The 18,845-nt window shown below is 38.0% G+C and overlaps 1 long non-coding RNA gene across 1 annotated transcript; it reads left to right on the forward strand.

Annotated features, from left to right (window-relative positions):
• The first annotated feature begins 6,092 nt into the window (after nt 1-6,092).
• On the forward strand, nt 6,093-13,458 carry LOC144246001 (uncharacterized). Its single transcript, XR_013339596.2, has 3 exons — nt 6,093-6,114; nt 9,602-9,651; nt 10,348-13,458. It is a non-coding gene; the product is annotated as an uncharacterized LOC144246001 (long non-coding RNA).
• The last annotated feature ends 5,387 nt before the right edge of the window (nt 13,459-18,845 follow it).

Genomic DNA, 18,845 nt, shown 5'->3' on the forward strand with positions numbered 1-18,845 from the left:
ATGTGCACAGGGCTTAGCATGCAATTTACAATGAAAAATGTACTTATTGCACAATTCCTGTTAACAACAGCATAGCTCCTGACTCAAAATAGTCATAGACAAAAAATATCAGTACTAACATTTCAGACTCAGTGGCAGATAGAGACATATTGTGATGATTTGTTCTGCAAAGGGACTTCCACGTTTTTACAGTATTTATGCCAATGTCACTTTGCTGAAGCTGTTGAAAAGCCAGCAGAAATCTGTCAGATGCAGACATGTAACATTCCAGATGTGGCTTAGAGGAATTGAGTACAGGAAAACCAGCAGCAATAAAATTGCATAAAATTTTATAGCAACTGACAAACCACACAAAAGAGGTGGGCAGAGGAATAAAAATACTCTGCCCAGGTCATACTCAGTACTTGCAGAAATGTATGGTGTAGTCTTCAGAGACTATCAGCCAGTATCTGAACCACCTAAGATGCCTGGCAGGATACCCTGGGAGCTGCAGTGCTGTGTGCATCAGCAGGCAGCTGCTAGGCTTTCTTTGTTGCTGTGCAATTTTTATAAAATAACTATAAAATCAGAAAGCCAAATTCTTGCTTCACTTGTGCAAAAGCAGGATGAAGAGTTTGATGTATGCATAAAAAATAGACGTTATCTTCCTCCGAGTGAGTTCAGAGAGATGGCAATCTTCACTTATATTCCTTTTGCTAAGGAGATTTTTCTCTTTTTCTGTTTTCTTAATACTATCAGAAGCATATGAAGGTGACTGATCCATCTTCATAGCTAGGAAATGCTGAGGGCTCTTAAAGATGAAAACAGCAATTATTTGAGATTGTTAACATTGAGCTGAGGGCAACTGTTAAATCAAGTTTCCCAAAGGAATGCTGGTCATAAGGGATTGGCCATTCCATTTCGTCTGTGTAGCACAATGCCCCATTTGCAGATATAGCTGTAAGTAAAAATTTATTTCCAGATGTTTGACACAAAAGATTTTATGGTAAATAAAGGGCGGGGAAGTGGGGAGTGAGGAGAGTGGGAGGAAAGGGGGAAAGGCAAGAAAACTAACTACCAAACCCAGCCAGAAATGGCATTTAACCATCTGAGTAGATATTTACACCCAGCTTATTTTTTTATACAGTCTTTTAATTCTTTTCAGTTAGCATAGGAAAACAGTCTTTTCTTGGAATGATTTTTTTTGTTTTTTAATTTAGATGTATAAGATAGCAGAAGTAAAGCTGAAAAGCTCAAGTCCAAGCCAAAAGAAGACTTAAAAAAACAATTCTTTTGGATGCAGAGAGAAAACACCATTCCAGTTGTGATCTACTCAAAAGTGAATATAAAATCATAATTATTCCATATTTTTCTGATACAGCCTTTAAGTGAGAAAATTTATCTTACAAACTCCTAGTGGGATATAAATAAAATCATTCTTTTCAAGGTGCACTTAATTTTATCCAGGCAGACAAGAGCAAGTGTTTGTTTGACTATATAGATTCAGGAGGATTCACTGCCTGTGTTCAATGGAGTGACTTCATCCAAGTTGACCTTGTGTTTGACTCACATCCCTGCATTAAGGTATTTGAATAGAATAACTCATTAATGACTTATTTCTGAACTTAAGCAAAAATCTCTGATCAGATAGGAAAAAACACAAATGCTTGTGATTCTGGATCCTAGCAGCTGCATTCACCTGACATTGCTAATTTTAGCGTTATTAACAATATTGAAATAGATACAAGTAATTTCCTAAAAATTTAGTAATGCTGCTGGGATATATAGGCCATTGCTTGGATATAAGAAATCTCATCACTAAACCAAAAATCAGTTTTGAGTAACTGTTCCAGCTGGCTCTGCTTGGAGCAGGGGGGTTGGGCTAGACATTTTCCAGCAGTCCATTCCCACTTCAGCCACTCAATGACCCTATAGAAAATTATGGAAAAATAAAGGAGCTTGCACACAGACTGCTAGAAGCACTAGATTCAGGCACTTCATTGTTAATGGCAAAGCTTCAACAGCAAATTAGACTGAGCAGGAAAATCTGTAATCAGTGGTGAACTTAAATCTGAGTTTAAGACAGTGATATGTGTAAGGCTGTACAGTTATCTTCTATTTAACCTGTATTTAGTACCACATGCAGACTATCAAATCACACAGATCTTGGAAGAAGACAGGGTCCTGACTACTCTATTAGACAGATGCAGGAAGTCAGTACAATCCTGCTTAGACCAGTAGATGTCTAGAAATGGAACTGGCTTTAACCACTAACAGAACTACCTGAGTGGTCCCAAGATACCTGCTTTCCATCCGAAAATTAGACACTCAGAGAGAATTGTGATGATGCATCTTTGCAAGGACTTCCATCTCTTTATTTTTCTGACTGAAAATAATTTGTTTTGAGAGTAGTTGAAATAAGAAAAGTTTAAAACAGAAACAAAATAAACACATGCAAAAGAAGTAAACTATTAAGGATACAGAACGTGCTTTGTATCGATCTTGCTGTGAAAAATTAACTGGCAACTGGAGTAGGGTTCTTACAAATCCTAGTTTCCCAAAGAAATGAAGCTGGCACAACTATGCTCTCCATCTGTCTATCATCTGCTAGTAAAAGACTTACTAGCAGAAATTTTAAGCTCATTGGAAAGTTTTTTAATTGACTTGACAGAGCTGAATTTGACAGACATTTTGAAGATTATAAAGTACATATGATTTTTGTGCCAATAGGATTGATTAAGATTTCTCTTCCATGTGGATTCTCTCTTTTTTACTAGTAAGTTACAAAAAGACTGAAATCTTTCCTCATAATTAGCAGATCTCTAATCTCTTTCTCTTTGATGTCTTATAAAGCTCCTGAGGAATGAATATTCAGCTAAAAGAGTGATTGGAAGCCAGTCATGAATTCCAGTGCCTATGGAGTTGCATGTGTCCCTGGAAATACCTCAGAACCCTCATGAGTGGTCTATTCATGTGGAACTAAAGCAAAGAAACAAAACCAAGTTTTAATTTCTTTGTTTTGTATTAGCACTAGTCAAGCCTTGCTAGGTACTGCACAAGCACAGTTTGAGATGCATTTTGCTGTCCTGGAACATCTGTTAAGTGCCCAAGATAGACTAAAGGTACACATGTTGAAGCCTGTGTGGAAGCCATGAGAGGAGAGAAGGGCAGATGGAGAATTGTGTAAGAGGCAGGTCAAAGGAGTTTCCCCAGATTGCCACAGAAGGTCATGGAGGAACAGAATTTTCCAAAATGTCAGATTTTACTCTTTCACATTAGTATCTAATGGGAAGTCTTAGGCAGTATTTGAAAAGCTGAGAGGAATGAGTATAGTTTGTCCTCTAGCAGGTAAGATCTTTTAGACTAATTATCTTCATTCATGGCATTGGACACTGACATTGTCTATGGTAATATGGATAAAAGAAAAAGGTATACATTCAGGGGAAAAGGTAGGAAAATATTTAGGGAGAAAAAAATCATGTCATTCAAGGGTCTGCTTTTTCTAGTTCAATGAAAAATAATTTTATATTATATCGAATCATTGCTGTAGAATAGGAAAGATCCATGGGCCAGATCCATGCTTCTTCCTCAAGACAGGGCAGCCTCTATCTAACCCATTCCTGACAGATAATTTTCTTGGTCTGTTCTTCAGAGAAGGAATTTCACAACAGCCCTAAATATTACGCTTAACCACAGCTACAGACAGAAGAATTTCCCTAATTCATGAAGTATTTCTAGCTGCTCTTTGAATCAATTACTTCTTGTCCTATCCACAGTGAACACAAGCAATACTTCACTGCCAAACTCTGTGGCAACCTTTTACATATTTGAAGACCTATTTTTTTCCTATATCACGTCCTCCCATGCAATCCAGTATCAATTTAATCTCATAAGTAACAGTTTATAGGCCAAAACCACCTTTCTTGTTTTCCACTGTAGTATTTTCAAGTGTCCTGGTTTTTAACATGCTTGTTAAAAAATGCCCCAAATCTGATCAGAAGCAGAACAGAAGGATTGCATCATTCAAGATCTGGATGTCCTTTGCTGCTGTGATTCTACTCAATTCTCTGAGTTTTTTTCTGAACCAGCACAGACATAAGGTAAAGAAGCAAAAGTACATAATGTTGATTTCCTTTCTATTACTGAACTTAACAAAGCCTCTGGTCTCTGTAAAAAAATCTTAGCAGTTATTCTAGTCTCCACATGGATAATTAGATAAGGACATGAGTACAGATGATGACTAGATCTCCTTAAAGAGTTCTTGCAGTTTCTGAAGTCTTTCTTAGTAAAAAGGTGCTTTTATTAAGCAAGAATTAATTTTGTCTTAAAATTGTTTCAATCGAGCAATCCCAGTGTGGAACAGCTTATCCCAAAGAAGGAATCTCATTTGATTTCTGTCTACAAACTAAATCTGATTAAAGAACTTTCAGGGAACAAATAACTTATTAGCATTGTTACTAAAAATGCTAACACTTTTACTATTGCATCTATTGACTATAATACCAATGATTATCCTGGGAGAACATGATTGCTGAGAAGAAACTGTGCTATTATACATGAACTACCCTACCCCTTACAGCTTGGCATCACAGCAGGTGGACAAAGAAGAAGAAGGAATGTCCCCAGAAGATCCTGCAGGCCAACAATTTCAAATTGCAACCCCATATTTTGCGTGCATACCAGTAGAGGAGTACACATATGGACAAAAACTCAAAGTGGAAATAAAAGTTTCAGTAGTCACACTTCATAACAGTAGTGAGAATCAGAAACTCATGTTTGCAACTCTTCATCACTTCTGTGTGGGAATATCTGAAAGCCTTAATTGTCCATGGACCTAATCATGAGGTGATGACCACTGTCAACAAAGTGCTGAGAGCTCTCAGCTCTCACTGCAGTCAGAGTGGGGACATGAGGACACTCGGTACTTCACAGCAGTGGTAGCATCTTCCTGCCTCTCCAAACATATGCTGTTTTCTGAAGTTCCTGACTGAGAACAATTGTTCCTAAACAAACAACAGCAGCTCAGCTGGAATCCCAGCTGCACTCAGGCCAACAGCCTCAAATCCCTAGTGTCACTTTGAAGTGATCTGTTTCTGGCTCTGGTGAAGAAAAAATACATTTGACCTGTGACTGGAAGAAGGCCATTCTTTCCCCCATCCTCCTGTGCCTTTCACATCTCCTTGAATTGTATCTCCTACCACCAGTGTGCAAGGGAAGCCAATTCTGGTGATGTCAACAGGACTCTTCCAAGGAGACTATGTGTGGTGAAAGAGTTGCTCCTCCTCGGAGACCTGGAGCAGCGCCTGGAGTGAGCACGAGCTGCCAGCCTTGGAGAAACATTCCTGTTCTTGAGCAGGGTCAAGGGGCGGTGGCGGCCCAGTGATTCATCAAATCAATCAGGCACCAAGGAGCAATTCCAGAAAAAAGGTCCAAAGTAAACACTGTGATCCTGAGAACAAAGGAGCCCTTGGAGAAACGGTTCGGTAATATTTCATTAGACCACCTATTGCCACAGTTAAACAGCTCTGTTCTGTACAAGCATAAAGTGATGAGTTCTTGAAAAACAGAGAAGCTCTGCGGGAAGGATGGCATGTGTTCTCACTCACAAGGCAGAGCTACAGATATTCTACAGATATTCTAAAAGAGCTACAGATATTCAGATATTCTAATCCTGAAGCTTGTAAAAAAAAAAAGAGCAATTTTGCCTACAAGAATTCTTTGAGGTGGTTGTTCTTTCTGAATGTATATTGGCATTAGCTTCTTTGGATTCTTTCTAATACAAAACAAATGTTTACTGATGCCAGGACTATGATAATGGGACTACTATCAGTGTTTTAAATCCCATAACAAATGACTGTGTGTACAGTATATTATTTTCATTTTTACTGGTAGATAGAAATGATAGGTTTTTTTAATGCTACTCTCCTCAAAATCTGTTAGGCTAGATTTATTCAGAAAAATGAGACTTTAAAAGCTGAGTCCCATACTACTAAATTCATTATTAGCTTGTATTCCTAATGCTTGTGGTCCAAATCTTTGACTACTGTCTTTCTGACAGTGTGGTGATTTTAAAGGGTGCAACAGCCCAGCCTCCCTCCAGCTAAACCCCGAGGAAGAAACAAGGGAGGGAAGGAGGTAGGTCACACAGGGCCCTAGAAAATTATTATTCAGATGAACTCAAATGTTATTCTGAACTTCTCTGGTCTGAAACACTTGGCAGGGCTGACTCTTTTGTAAAACTTGAGGTTATTTGTGGTTCATACCAGGTTTGGTGGTGTTTTAGTGAAGCTTAGGGGCAGGCCTGCCATAGCAGGTGGTTCAGAGATGCAAAGACTGTGTGAAAGGTTTTTGCCAGCTATACAGACAAGTTACAGTTGCATTCATGCTCACTTTTTCAGAAATCAGAAAATCAAATGTGTAATCCCACACAGGAATTGGAGCCAGAGTTTGTATCTGTTCATAAGAGCTCTTTTCTCTGCTGTGTTCTTTCAATACATAGTTTTGACTTCCAGCAGGACAACAGCCATCCCACTGCATTAATTTCTGCTGCTTCTTCACTAGGGAATTAAATAGGACATGCTGTGTTGCAATGTAGCTTCATCTTTGCTGGCATCCCACTGGAAATGACCTTTGGTTTTCTCAGAGAACTTATGATATTGACCCAGGCTGTGCTGGTGGAGGCTTAATCTTTTTATTTCAAGAATTCTGTAATGGAGAAACATAAGTTGTTGGTTTGGTTTTTTGTTTTTTTAAATAAAATTAATTTCCCCATTTTCATGATAGTCACCTCTACTCTTACTGGTACACTCTCAGAAATTGAACCTCAGCCCTGCTGTTCTGTTTGCATGGAAGGAGGAACCATTCTGTATTCTATCACACCTGTTGAAAGGGTTGTGAAAAGTTTGTTTATGAACTAAGGATTCCACAGCAACCAGGAGCAGGTGCAGATCAGTGGTTTCACTGTGTTCAGATGAGTGCAAAAAGTTAACTTTGTAGACATAGGTTTTTATACAATTAAAGCAATACACATTAAATATATGATTCTATAAACTTGTGGCTCGGGACAGTTCTGCCATGCCTAATTTCAATGAGATGGTCCTGCCTATCAGTAATACTTATGGTATAAGAAGGTGTTTCAGCAACATTTATAGTTTCTATGTGGCAAGAAAAGTGCTTAATATGAGGACCAGCTGATAAATAGGCTGGCCTCAGATTATGACCCTGTAACCAAAAAGCTCTGGAGGCGGAGGTGGGATTGGGGTTGTAGGAACTAAAGAATTGGGTAACAGGGAAACTCGTGTGAAAAGTGTCATTGAATACCTGTTATTTGATATTTAAATATAAGTGGATAATAGTAACCAGGAAACATTGTATTTTATTAAATACCCAAAACCAAATGTGGTGCATTGATTTTTGTTTTCTTTTAAGTAGAACTAGTTTGAATTGAATGTAGAATTAACTTTGCATGTTTGCAAAATACATTGATGCATGACCATACATGATTGTCTTTTCCTGGTCAATGGATGACTTTGCAGGTGTTTCACACATTCACGAACTTGACATGACAGGATGTGTCCATATTATCATAGAAAATGGCAAATATAATTAGTGCAATTTTATATTATTGAAATGAATATAATAGGGATTGAAGTTCAGACATTGGGAAAGAAACAAAGGGACAGAAGAAATTACAATTAAGATGAAACATTAAATAGATTTTCTCATTATTGTATAGGCATATAAATCATACTTGAGTAATGGACAAGAATTAAGTGGTCATTTGTAATCCATGTTTGAGTAGGAAAATAGGTGTTGTCATATACAAGACAAAACTAACTCTGATTGTCTCATAGATATTTACCATTAGGTAAAAGACTTTTTCTAAAATAAACTCTGAGTAGCAATTTAGAACTTTTATGTCTTCCCCTGTTTTCTGCCAATCTTAGTTTGTTTAATCTTTCCTTTTAACTCAAATTTTCCAGACAGTTGATCAGTGTTTCAACTGTCTCCAGTTAGTTCTTATCTTTCTTGAAATACAGAGCCCTACCCTTTACATAGCCCTCCATTAAGCAGTGTCTGCACAGTGCAGCAGAAAGCAGGACAACTTCATTTATTTTGCAGGCTAGATTCTTATTTGAATATGCAGACATGCTTTGTTTGGGTTTGTTTGTCTGGTGTTTTTTTGCATCTGTATAAAAAACATTCAGCTGGTTACTGTTAGTCCCATAACACATTCTTTAGTAGTTGCTCTCCATCTTGTATATTTCAGCTTGATTATTTCTTTCAGACACTACCTATTTCTTGTTCTGATAAATCCAGTTTCTTTTTTTTTTTTTTTTAGAGTAGCCTATTCTGTGATATGTAACTATTGAAATTAGTATGCAACTATTGAAATTGTTCTACATTCTACATGGGTTAATTTGGTTTTTAAAAAGGCATCAGCAACACATATGGTAGAAAAAAATTTTCTTTTGTGACTTTTGAGGTCACAAACCAAGTTTCAGCTACACTCTCTACTATGCAGACAGGAAAATGTTTCTCTTTGCCAGAGTTCCTTAGTCTGATTTACCACACTCTTTAGTCTAAGTCTCCTTTGTTTATGAAAAATTACCTTGCTGACTCCAGTGTGTGTGACCTGAGCTATCCTCTTGTGCACTAGTGCAAAAGTCAGCTCTTGGAGAGCTTGATCATAATATCAGACTTACTTCCAAGAACAGTGAGATTTGTATAGCTAGATAGATTGAGAGTTTTTGGCAAAAAGACATCCTGACAACTGACAGCTGGAGCAAGCAGTGCATAATTGTTTCAAAAACTCTGTGGAAAGAGGAGGAATAGCTACCATCTGAAGGTATGTCTTTTAACTTAAACAGTCTTCAGCACTGGGTAAAAAAGAGTGGCATGTCTGGATTTCTGAGGGATATTGGAGCAATGCATTTTCTTCCTTTAAAACTCTCTGCTACTATTTATCAGGACATGATAAGAGTTTTTTTTTCATTGTCATAATGTCTCAAGCAGAATAAAATATGTGGAGAATCTGCAGTATGCACTTCAACTCATTAACCTCCCAAGTTGCTTCATAAACACACAAAACTATCATACTGTGAGGGGATTGTACAATGCTATTTATTAATTCATCTTAAGTCTGTAGTCTCAAATGTCATAATCTTTGGAAATCTATATGAGTGCTATAACCTTTGTGAGACCCCAGAACTCTTTTCTCATGGCTAGTGAGAGTTAGATAAACCACAGTGGGGTTCTGTTATTTATCTATCTTATATTTGTTTTATTTACTAATTTTTTGATTCACTCCCCTTGAACCTTTCAGAATGAAATAGTTTTACTTAAGTCAAGGAAAAAGAAATGTAGCCAAGGTTAAAGAAAGAGAGAGGAATATTTATAGTTCAGACAATTCTGTAATTGTTTTGTCTGGGTCAATATGATCTACAAAAGCTTCCTTGGCAAGGAAAACTCAAATGAGAAAATTTGGTTGAATGTGATTAAATTTATGCAATAGTGATAAAATAACTGAATTCTTCTGTCTGATAGACACTTTCTTCTCTTTTGTTCATGATTGTTTTGCTTTTTTTTTTTTTTTTTTTTTTTTTTTTTTTTTGCCATGCAGTGGTCCTTGGAGGTTCCAGTGGCCATCAAGTCCCATTCTGTCAGGAGAAGGTAAGAAATAATCTTCTTTGGAAAGGTCCTGTAATGGAAACAGCAGGCTCAGGAAAGGGTAGAAATGCATAACCCACATGATGATTTACAAATCTGTTGTTTCAAAATTATTTTTTGTTTAGTCATTCCAGTTTTTATCCCCTGGAGGACTGGACTAGAGTTTATTTACTGTATCTTAGTATATCAAATGTCAGCTAGAGCAATGGTGGGTATAAAAGAAAAAAAACTAAATAAAGCAAAGGCAGAATCAGGTGAAAGTTGGGTGGGTGATGATGGTGAATGGATGTTCTCTGGCCAGATAGTTAAGCTTGTTAAGGAACAGAAGGAAACATTAACTAGGTAGAGAGTATCTTTTCAGAACTGTATCAATTCCTGAAGATACCTCAGAAAATGTTTAGTGCTGGAACCAAACCTCAGTCCAGCTCTTCTCTCTACCATATAAGTCCCTATAGGGCAAGATTAGAAGAATGCCTAGTTCTGTTGTTATCCTTGTCTGTACACCTTCAGTGAGTGAAGAAGAGTGGGACTATTGTTTTATAAAATCACTTTATTCCCTGCTGATTATATCTACTGGAGTTTCCAATGTGTAAATGAAAGTCCTAGCAAATGAACTCAGACTGGCTTTAGTGCCTGAGGTGATCTCAGCTGTGTGTTCTTTTCATGGGAATCTCCTGATCTCTCTCATTATCCATGTAGTGGTTCTTGCGGCAGAGTCATCCTGGAGTGTGTGAACCTGGTGCCTATGAATCAAGTGAAACCAGCAGATGTGCTCCAGAAGCAATGAACTGGTTCTCCCCATGACCTGCTGCTGCCAATGAGATTTCAGACTACAGGACATCCAAGAACCAGAGCCTCCTGTCTGCCATCCTTGGAACAGATGCAGCAATGTGTCCTGCCCCAAAATGGCAGATCTGTTGGTCCTTCTTCCATGTTTTTGTTTGTCTTTACCTTTCAAACAGAGGTGTTATTTCTCTGAAGGCCCACTGGGGTTGAACTCACATCTTGCTTTGGTTTCATGCTGTGAGCTAACTCCAGGGAACCTCTAGCTTTGAGTCAGGTGGTCACAAATGCCCAGATGAGTCCATTGCTACTCGTAATTACTACTGGCTAATATGTTTGCATACCTCACACCAAGACAATATTACTGCTTGATACTTAAAGGCAGTGAACTTAAAAGTATAGAAGAGGGCAGAGGCAATAAAATAGTGCCCTCAATATCCTTCTGCTTTAGCTGCATGGTGAAGCTGAAAACCAAAACAAAACAGCTTAAATAAACTTCAAATAGTGATTAAGTTATCATTGGAATATAGTTAAAAATACAAGCTGACATGAAATTTAAGCTGACATGACTAAAAAATGTTCCTCTCTATTTGAGTTATATAGAAACAAGATTTTACAGTTTTTGTCCTCCTGTCTTGATTACTGCAATGACACTGTCTTTCTCTTTTACAGTAAAACTTATTAACTAATTGGAAAAATACAATCTCACTCAGTCATAAAAGGCAACAACAAAACAATCCAGGCAAGTTTTGAAAAACTTGAAAAACAAGCAAACAAAAATGTATGGTTCATCATCTCTGCATCTGTATGAGTCTGTAGATCAATCTATTTCACTATAAATATGCAATTTAATAAAGGAGTCAAACAATTTCTTTTATGTGTGTAAGGAGATTTGGTAAAAAAAAAAACCCCTAATCAATCATGACTATAACAGTAGGAACAACAAAATGGATTTTAGCCTTAGCCTATTGCTCCAAAAGCATTTGGCCTTTACTCCTGTAGCAGGGCTCAGCTGGTAAGTATTCAACATATTTAATTTTTTTAAACTCTTTTCTTTCTCTAGTGTGTATGTTTATGCTCTGGTTTTCCACTGAAGCTTATCCCCATGATATATTTTTGGTGCACTCCTGAAGTTTGTTTGTTAGAAGTATTTCTGTTTATGCTTAGGTCAAGCCCATATTAGTTCATTTTCACTTTTTAAAACTTGGTCAGAATTGACACCTTTACTGGACCACACAAAAGGTGATTTGAAAAGTGGGCAACCCAGTGGAAATTCTCCAGTGATATATTCTACATTGGTTATAGAGTCTGTGCTGCTAAGCTGAGTGATTAGATCAGCTGTGAGGAATTTCAATTCTATTCATGTTAAAGTAGGTTTTCAGCTTTCAAGGTTGATATTAGCCAAATGAATTTTACTAGCAGTGAATGCCCTACTACATTTAGATGGAGTCAGGCCAATCTGTAAGCCAGGTGGAAGAAAGAGCTTGTCTGAAGTGTGAAATACTGGGATGTACTTGGGTCAGACTTAAAGAGGAACCATGAATTTCAGGAGATGGAAAAATCCCTAAGTATGTACTTTGGGAATTTTTGCCTGAATTAGGATATGGATCATTATCTACAATCCCTAACCATTGCTTAATTCTGGTGGGCTGCACAAGGCATGTGCAAAAACTTAGAGTCACTTATGTTCCTAAGTACTTAAACATGACTAAGAAGTGTAGAGACCTGATGTATATCCCATCCTACCAGGACTGATTTCACCTTAGGAATATTAAGAAGTGATCTGCTCAGGGAAAAAAATAAAGTGATCTGCCTTTTCTTTATTGTTGTTTAAATAAAAAATAAAGAATCAGGAAGAGATCTATCACCAGAATATTTTCTCAGTAAGAAGCACTTCTGCAATTTTTTAAGATGGAGAATTATCAATTGTGGCAGAGAAGCCATGTAAATGAGGCCTTGTAAGGAATGAAAAAAAAACAGATTTCACTGAGAGCATTTGAATATTTAAAAAAATATTTTGGACTTGAACATTAGAACTTGTTGAAAGAAAAGCCTGGGGAGGTCTTAATAGAGACTTACTAGCCATTTTGGAAATATTTACATATACTACCTTAGCTCTAATAACTATAATCTGGATGACCAGGTTTGTAAAGATACTAACAATATTCCAAATAAGAGCATTTTGCCATTTTCTGTCTCTCTGGACTGCTGCTAACATTAGTGAGACAGTTCTATGAATATTACAATCTGCTCTGTAGTTTCCTAACATAGCAAAGTGTCATTAAGAGGAGGATAAGTGCATTTCAGGTTTCAGCCTATTTTATATGCATTTGACAAAAAAATATTGTAATTTAAGTATTGACAAAATTTCTGCATGGATATTAAAGGTGAAAGACCAGAACAGTCCTTTCAGAAAGCTTAATAATGTTATTATTAAACAGGAATTTAGAACAGTTTGAATATTCTGTCTAAAAGTGTCTTTAATTGTGGATATATATATTGTCTTTAAGAAGTTCCATGAAAAATCTGCTCAAATTTCAACTAGAAGTTTGTCTCTTAATTGACTAAAAACTTTGAAAAATTAATCTCAAAATCCAAAAGTCTCTCTGGGCTCTTTCTGGCTCCAGGGTTAGCAATAAAGATTCTGAGATCACAATTCATGTAAAATACTTCCAAAAAGATTGTACACTGTGGCCTGCAATAGAGAAGAGAAACTATTTTTTAAGCACTGAATTTAGAAGATCAGATGTTGATACAGGGAAAGAGCAGGTACCTTGATTAGAAATGTATCAATTTTGCATATCTGTACTTCATAGTAAAATATTAATTCAGAGAAAAATTTTAAATATTTTCCTAGTCAAGTCTGCTTAAACATAAAATGTGCTACTATGCCCAGCTATACGCTTATTTATGTGCTGCATTACATCATCTAATTGAGCCTCTGTGTTCCCTGCTTTGTTATGTCATCTTTTGTTTTGTAGGGGGAAATAAATCTGGCTTCAAGGAATAAATTGTGCTTAATCTTTCAAAGTGGGACTGTATCTGTTGATTTCAGAATCTCTGCATCAGGCCCTAAAAAAATTGACTCCTATCCCAACTCTGAAAAATATTGTTTTCTTATGTATATGAAGTGCTCAGAGCTAAAAACTTTTAATTATTTCAGCCACAGAGAAAGGCTTAATGACTGGCCATGAAAACAGTTTCATGACTTCCAGCCATGTGAAAGAACTAAGGAAGTCTGTGTCTGAACCTACCCCATTTCTGATTCACAAGAGCATTTTTCCACATTCAGATTTGTACCATATTTTGCTGTGTAGTTCCTTTTGCTGTTTCCAATTCCTATGCAAGAGGCATTCAAGGACACACAATGTGGCTTTTTAAAATGTTTGGGCTTGTAGGTTAAAAAAAATGCTATTTGCAATTGAAGTTCTATCCTCTCAATGCTGCAAAAATTTGGTCATGTCCACTGTAATTTTTTTTCCAATCTCCCTATTTGTCTTGGATTGCAATTGTGTTCCAATCCCTGACAATGGCTAAAGCCACTGTTGATTTTAAATGTTACTTGTAATGTGTAGGTTTATACCAAGTGTTTGCATAGTAAAGTGCAACACCTACACATATATTGCCCTGAACTATATTCTACTTCAGGTAATTGTGCATTTTGTAAGTTTGGAATAAGAGGACAAATTTGGGACAAATTTTGTCTGTGGGTTTTGCACTGTGTGAAAGATGCCATGGAGGAGGCAACGGGCATGGATCCCTCATCATTCAGATCTGCTTTCACCACAAGCTTCAAGTCACTGCCTGTCTGCCTGCTCACTTGTGTTTACTAGCATTCAAAGACCTAAAATAAAATGAAGTACTTTAGGCTGCTTTGTTCATGCACACATGTCACTTTCAGGGATTTAGAAACAATTAGTTCCTCCCAGGCAACCAAAGCCTGAAATCTAAATAAAACAAGACTGCTAACACACCTTTGCCAATAGAATCATCCATTTGAATGCTTCTCTCTAAAGCTGTGCGTTTGATTTCCAACTGTTTGCATTATCAATGTCTATGCTAGGGAGATTTTTAAACAATGGTGCAGAAATTGCCTGTGGCAGAGGAGTGCAAGGCTCTCTAAACGAGTTGTATGATCAATGGCCTTATCAAGACTACTAGAAGCTGGGAAGTTGGTCTTTCATAGCCAGTAAGTAAAAACGTGTGTAAACGAGATTGCTTTGTCCTGAGAATTCCTTGTAAGAAAGATTTGCATATGGTACAGCTGCCCAGAATATGGGAATCCCTAAAGAAAGGCTAACGTGTTTGGCTGTCTGTTACACAGAAACAAAGCAAAGCTAAACAAACAAAGAAGGAAAAAGAAAGCCTTTTTGGCAGGGGGGTAAATGACTCATGGAGGAAAAATCCTGCAGCTGGATAGCACTGTAGCTGAGACAGTTAATTACATACAAGGAAATGTCAGGATATAGCACAGACAGCAAGAGGGAATGGAGCAGAGCTTTGGTCATGGCAGCCAGCGGTCTCTCAGCTGGGAAGTGCTGAGCTTGCACGCACAGCCTGGGTACACGTCCTGGCCAGAGGAATCCAGCCTGTGGCATGCCGGCATGGAGGCTGGAACCCGTCTGTGAACGCAGGCTCAGAGCAGATGTGGCTGTTTAGAGATATGAAAATTCCCAAGTAGAATTTTCTCCCAAATAGAGAGGTTGAATATGGCATTTGGAATTAAGGCTAGCTCTGATTTTAGACATTATAGGGTGAAAACAAATATTCAATACTGCAGGGAACGCTGGGCTCCAGGACGGCTTTGATGAATGGAGACGAGAGATCTCTTCAGGCTGCTCTTAGGATATCAAGATTATTATGGATGGTGAAAGGTCTTGCTTGGAGCTGCCAGATGCAGCACGTGGCAAAGCTTGAGGGGATGGGGGAGGGGAGAGACATGGGGTAGAGAGGATGCTCCAGGAGAGGGTGGAAGTTCCAAGGGGGTGGAAGTTCCAAGAACGGGGAAGTTCCAAAAGAGGGGAAGTTCCAAGAGGGCATCTGGACCCTTGGAGACCACTTATCAGGAGGCTTCAAGGTGGGCTGGAACAAGGCTTGGGCCAATGGGGTCACAGACACCTGATGCTTCAGGGTAGGGTTACAGGTGTGGGATGAACCATATATTTTGGGGGTTGAAATAGAACAGTCCATTTGACTTTTGGACCTATCTGTAGGTAAGGGTATTGTCCAGCCAGTAGGGGGGATTGTTTTCATCCTGGCTGTACTATTGTGAATCTTCTGCCAGGCAATTATATTTATTCATCCTTCCCAACACAGTACCTATAACAAATAATCAATACCTAAGTGATTAAAAGTACAGAACTGTAAAACTGAGATCTTGCTGTAAAAAGGAAAGAAGATACATGTCCCCATTGCAATGCAGCAGGATTAAGATCAAGAAATAGCTGAGTAAACCATTCTGGACTATGCTCAGTGAGGGTGGGATTCAGTTCTGGCTTTATTCAGGCTTCTGTAAATGAACTAAAGTCTGAGCACTCACTGACAGGCCAGTCACTAAAATTAATGGAACCCACATTGAATAATTAACATAACCCTATGGCAGATACTTGACAATAGTTAATAGAATAATTTTCTAGACTTCATCAACATCCGCACAGCTGCTTGTATGTGGGGATTTAATACCCCAGGGCACCCCTCCTATTCACCAGGAAGGCATTAATCCTCTGCAGGTTCTGTAACATATTTACCAGATCTGTATGGGTCCCTTGGATCCACATCTCCAATGACTCCCTCAGCACATCTCCAATGAAGAAGCCTGTATGGGGGCAGCAGAATAAAGCCTTCTTGGTTATACAGACTAAATCACTACTGACTGTACTACCTAAGCTCCAGCAAGGAGCAGAACATGCTTTTGAGTAAGTGCAGCAGCTGTTAGACAGCTACCAGCTGGAACAATCTGGTACTCTGTGCTTGGATGCTGAATGGTCTGATTGCCACTACCTCAATTCAGAAAGCATTGCACTGACAGCATGCATTAGGAAAGTGATTAGGGTAGGGCTAAATATTAAACACTGTGATTCACTCGTGCTCCTGAGGCCCAGCAGCCTCTCTCCTGAATGGATAAGCATCTGTGCTTTAATGAAAGGTTTGTTTTTTTTTTTTTTTTAATTTTCACTGTGTTTTCTTCTTCCTGAGGAAATGGGAAGTTTGTCCCTTATGAGGCACATTAGGTCATTGTCTCCTCCCTTCCCTTAAATCCACTTGTTGATTTCAAGCTAGATAAAAATATTTCTTAGCACAAAACAAAGCTACAACAAGAAACATAGAACAAGAATATGGCTAGTCATTTTAACCTTTACCAAACACTGTAAATTTGTTAGGAGACAAAGGCAAAATATTTATGTTTGCATCTTCTTGTCCTAGCATTTGGCAGATGACATGGGACACAGCAGCAGCAAGAATGAACTGTGGTACAGTATGGCTGGAGCGGGTCTCATTGAAGGAAAGGAAAGGTCCAGCTGCCTGTCCTATCAAGCCAGCTACTGAAGTTTGGTCTTTATTTACCTAACCACAACCCTACATCTGAGGTACATAGTCAAAAGTCCATTATGGACCTGCAATGCCTGCCAAAGGCAACAACGATTTGATTTCCTTTTGCCTGTGTACTTTTGCACCTCTTAATCATAAAATCTCTCCTCCTCATACACTTGCTTGCCATACATTCCCAGCTTGGATACTACTACCTTTGGCCTTGTCTTGTCCAGTTTGTATTTGCATTTTAAATGATACTTAAAATATGTCTTAGGGAAACCTATAATGGGCAAAGCAACAGGACATAGGACTCAGGACATAGCAACAGGACTCCTGAGCTACTAACAACCTCAGCTAAGATTTCCGGATGAAAATGAATAGCATGGTGCTGATTTGCCAGTTTCTGCTTGGCATCTAATGGGGGTTTTCCAAAAGGTATAAAAGTTTCTCACCCATTAAAGTGATAGTTTAGAAACTTGCGAAACCCCTACGAGAGATTATTTTGATTGAAGTGCTTCAACTGTGTTTGTAATACTTTTAGTAAATCTCCCCAAAAAAATTTTTTAAATTTGGCAATAAGGACACAGAGCTAAATCCTGTTGCCACTGGAACTAACATCAACCTCTTCTTGACTTTCCTTAAAGCTCAAATTTCACTCATAACTAGTATATTTTTTTCCTATCTTGCTAAAAAAAGTGATAACCCATTATGACTCCACTGGCATGTTTTCCCATCTCCAGAGCAGAACAGGCTCCCCTGAGTTTGTTCTGGGAGGAGCCATTCTGGGAACTGTTTTCCCTTCTCTCTGGAATGAGGACTTGGGATGCTCATGTGCTACTATCAATCTGGTGAAGCCCTTTTGTGTGGTACATGTCCAGGCTATGTATTGGATAAGGGGTAAAGACATGACAGAAAGAGGAGTAAGTGGGCCAGGTGCCACATCTGATACAATTTCCTCTTCATTAAAATCAGTGTGAAAAAGCTACGTACATACCTGTCCCAAACAACCAGATGATACTTTTATTTCTCTTTCTGTTCGAGTGTTTAGCACTCATTGTTGACTTGTTTCTCTTGTGGAAAACCTCCACAGCAAACTTTGATGATATTATGGATCTTTCTTCTGCCATGCACTGTGCAAAAGGTGGAAAGCAAGTCCAAATCTCCTGTCTGCTGGCTTATATCCCACAGCTGCAGGAAGTCTCAAATTTTTTACACAGAAAGAATTTCTGACACCAAAATTATTTCCAGGAGCTCTCCACTATGGGAACTGTCTAAAGGAAAGAAAACAGCAGGAACAGTTAAAAGAACAGCACTGCATATGGTCACAATCTATGTTCTAAGTGAAAAACAAATTCTTCTACAGTGCCAGATATAGTAATTCTGAGGGGATTTTTTTTTTTTTTAATTCACTAGCATTATCTCTGGTAAGAAGAATATCTGAAAGGCTCAACTATATTCTGTATATGAAAAAAAAGCAGACAGCTGCTATTGGTATCACTTTCCTGGGTATTTCAAAGAGAAAAGTGGGCTAGAAGTGCATGATATGTTCGTGTAATGTTAGCTACCTTTACCAACAATTTTTATTTTGCAGGGAAGATAATTCTTTTGATGATGATCCATTTTAGAACCTGAGTTCAAAGTTTAGCAACTGATCTGCAGCTATCATTACTAATTAATCTTTACTGCTGCACTATTAACTCACTTTACAGCTGCATTTGGGCCCCTCATAGGAATAGTTTTAAGATTATACCTCTGAAACATTACTGATGAGCATCAGAAGCACAGCAACAACCTCCAGGGAAAATAATTTCTTTTTTACTTATCAGACAATGTAGTCCAAGGTTTTTTTCCATTAAGTTCAGTATGTCCCCTATTTTCTTGTT

The sequence above is a fragment of the Lonchura striata genome, chromosome 3, assembly GCF_050655825.1.
Source record: "Lonchura striata isolate lonStrDom1 chromosome 3, ASM5065582v1, whole genome shotgun sequence".
In the NCBI taxonomy this organism is placed as follows: Eukaryota; Metazoa; Chordata; class Aves; order Passeriformes; family Estrildidae; genus Lonchura; species Lonchura striata.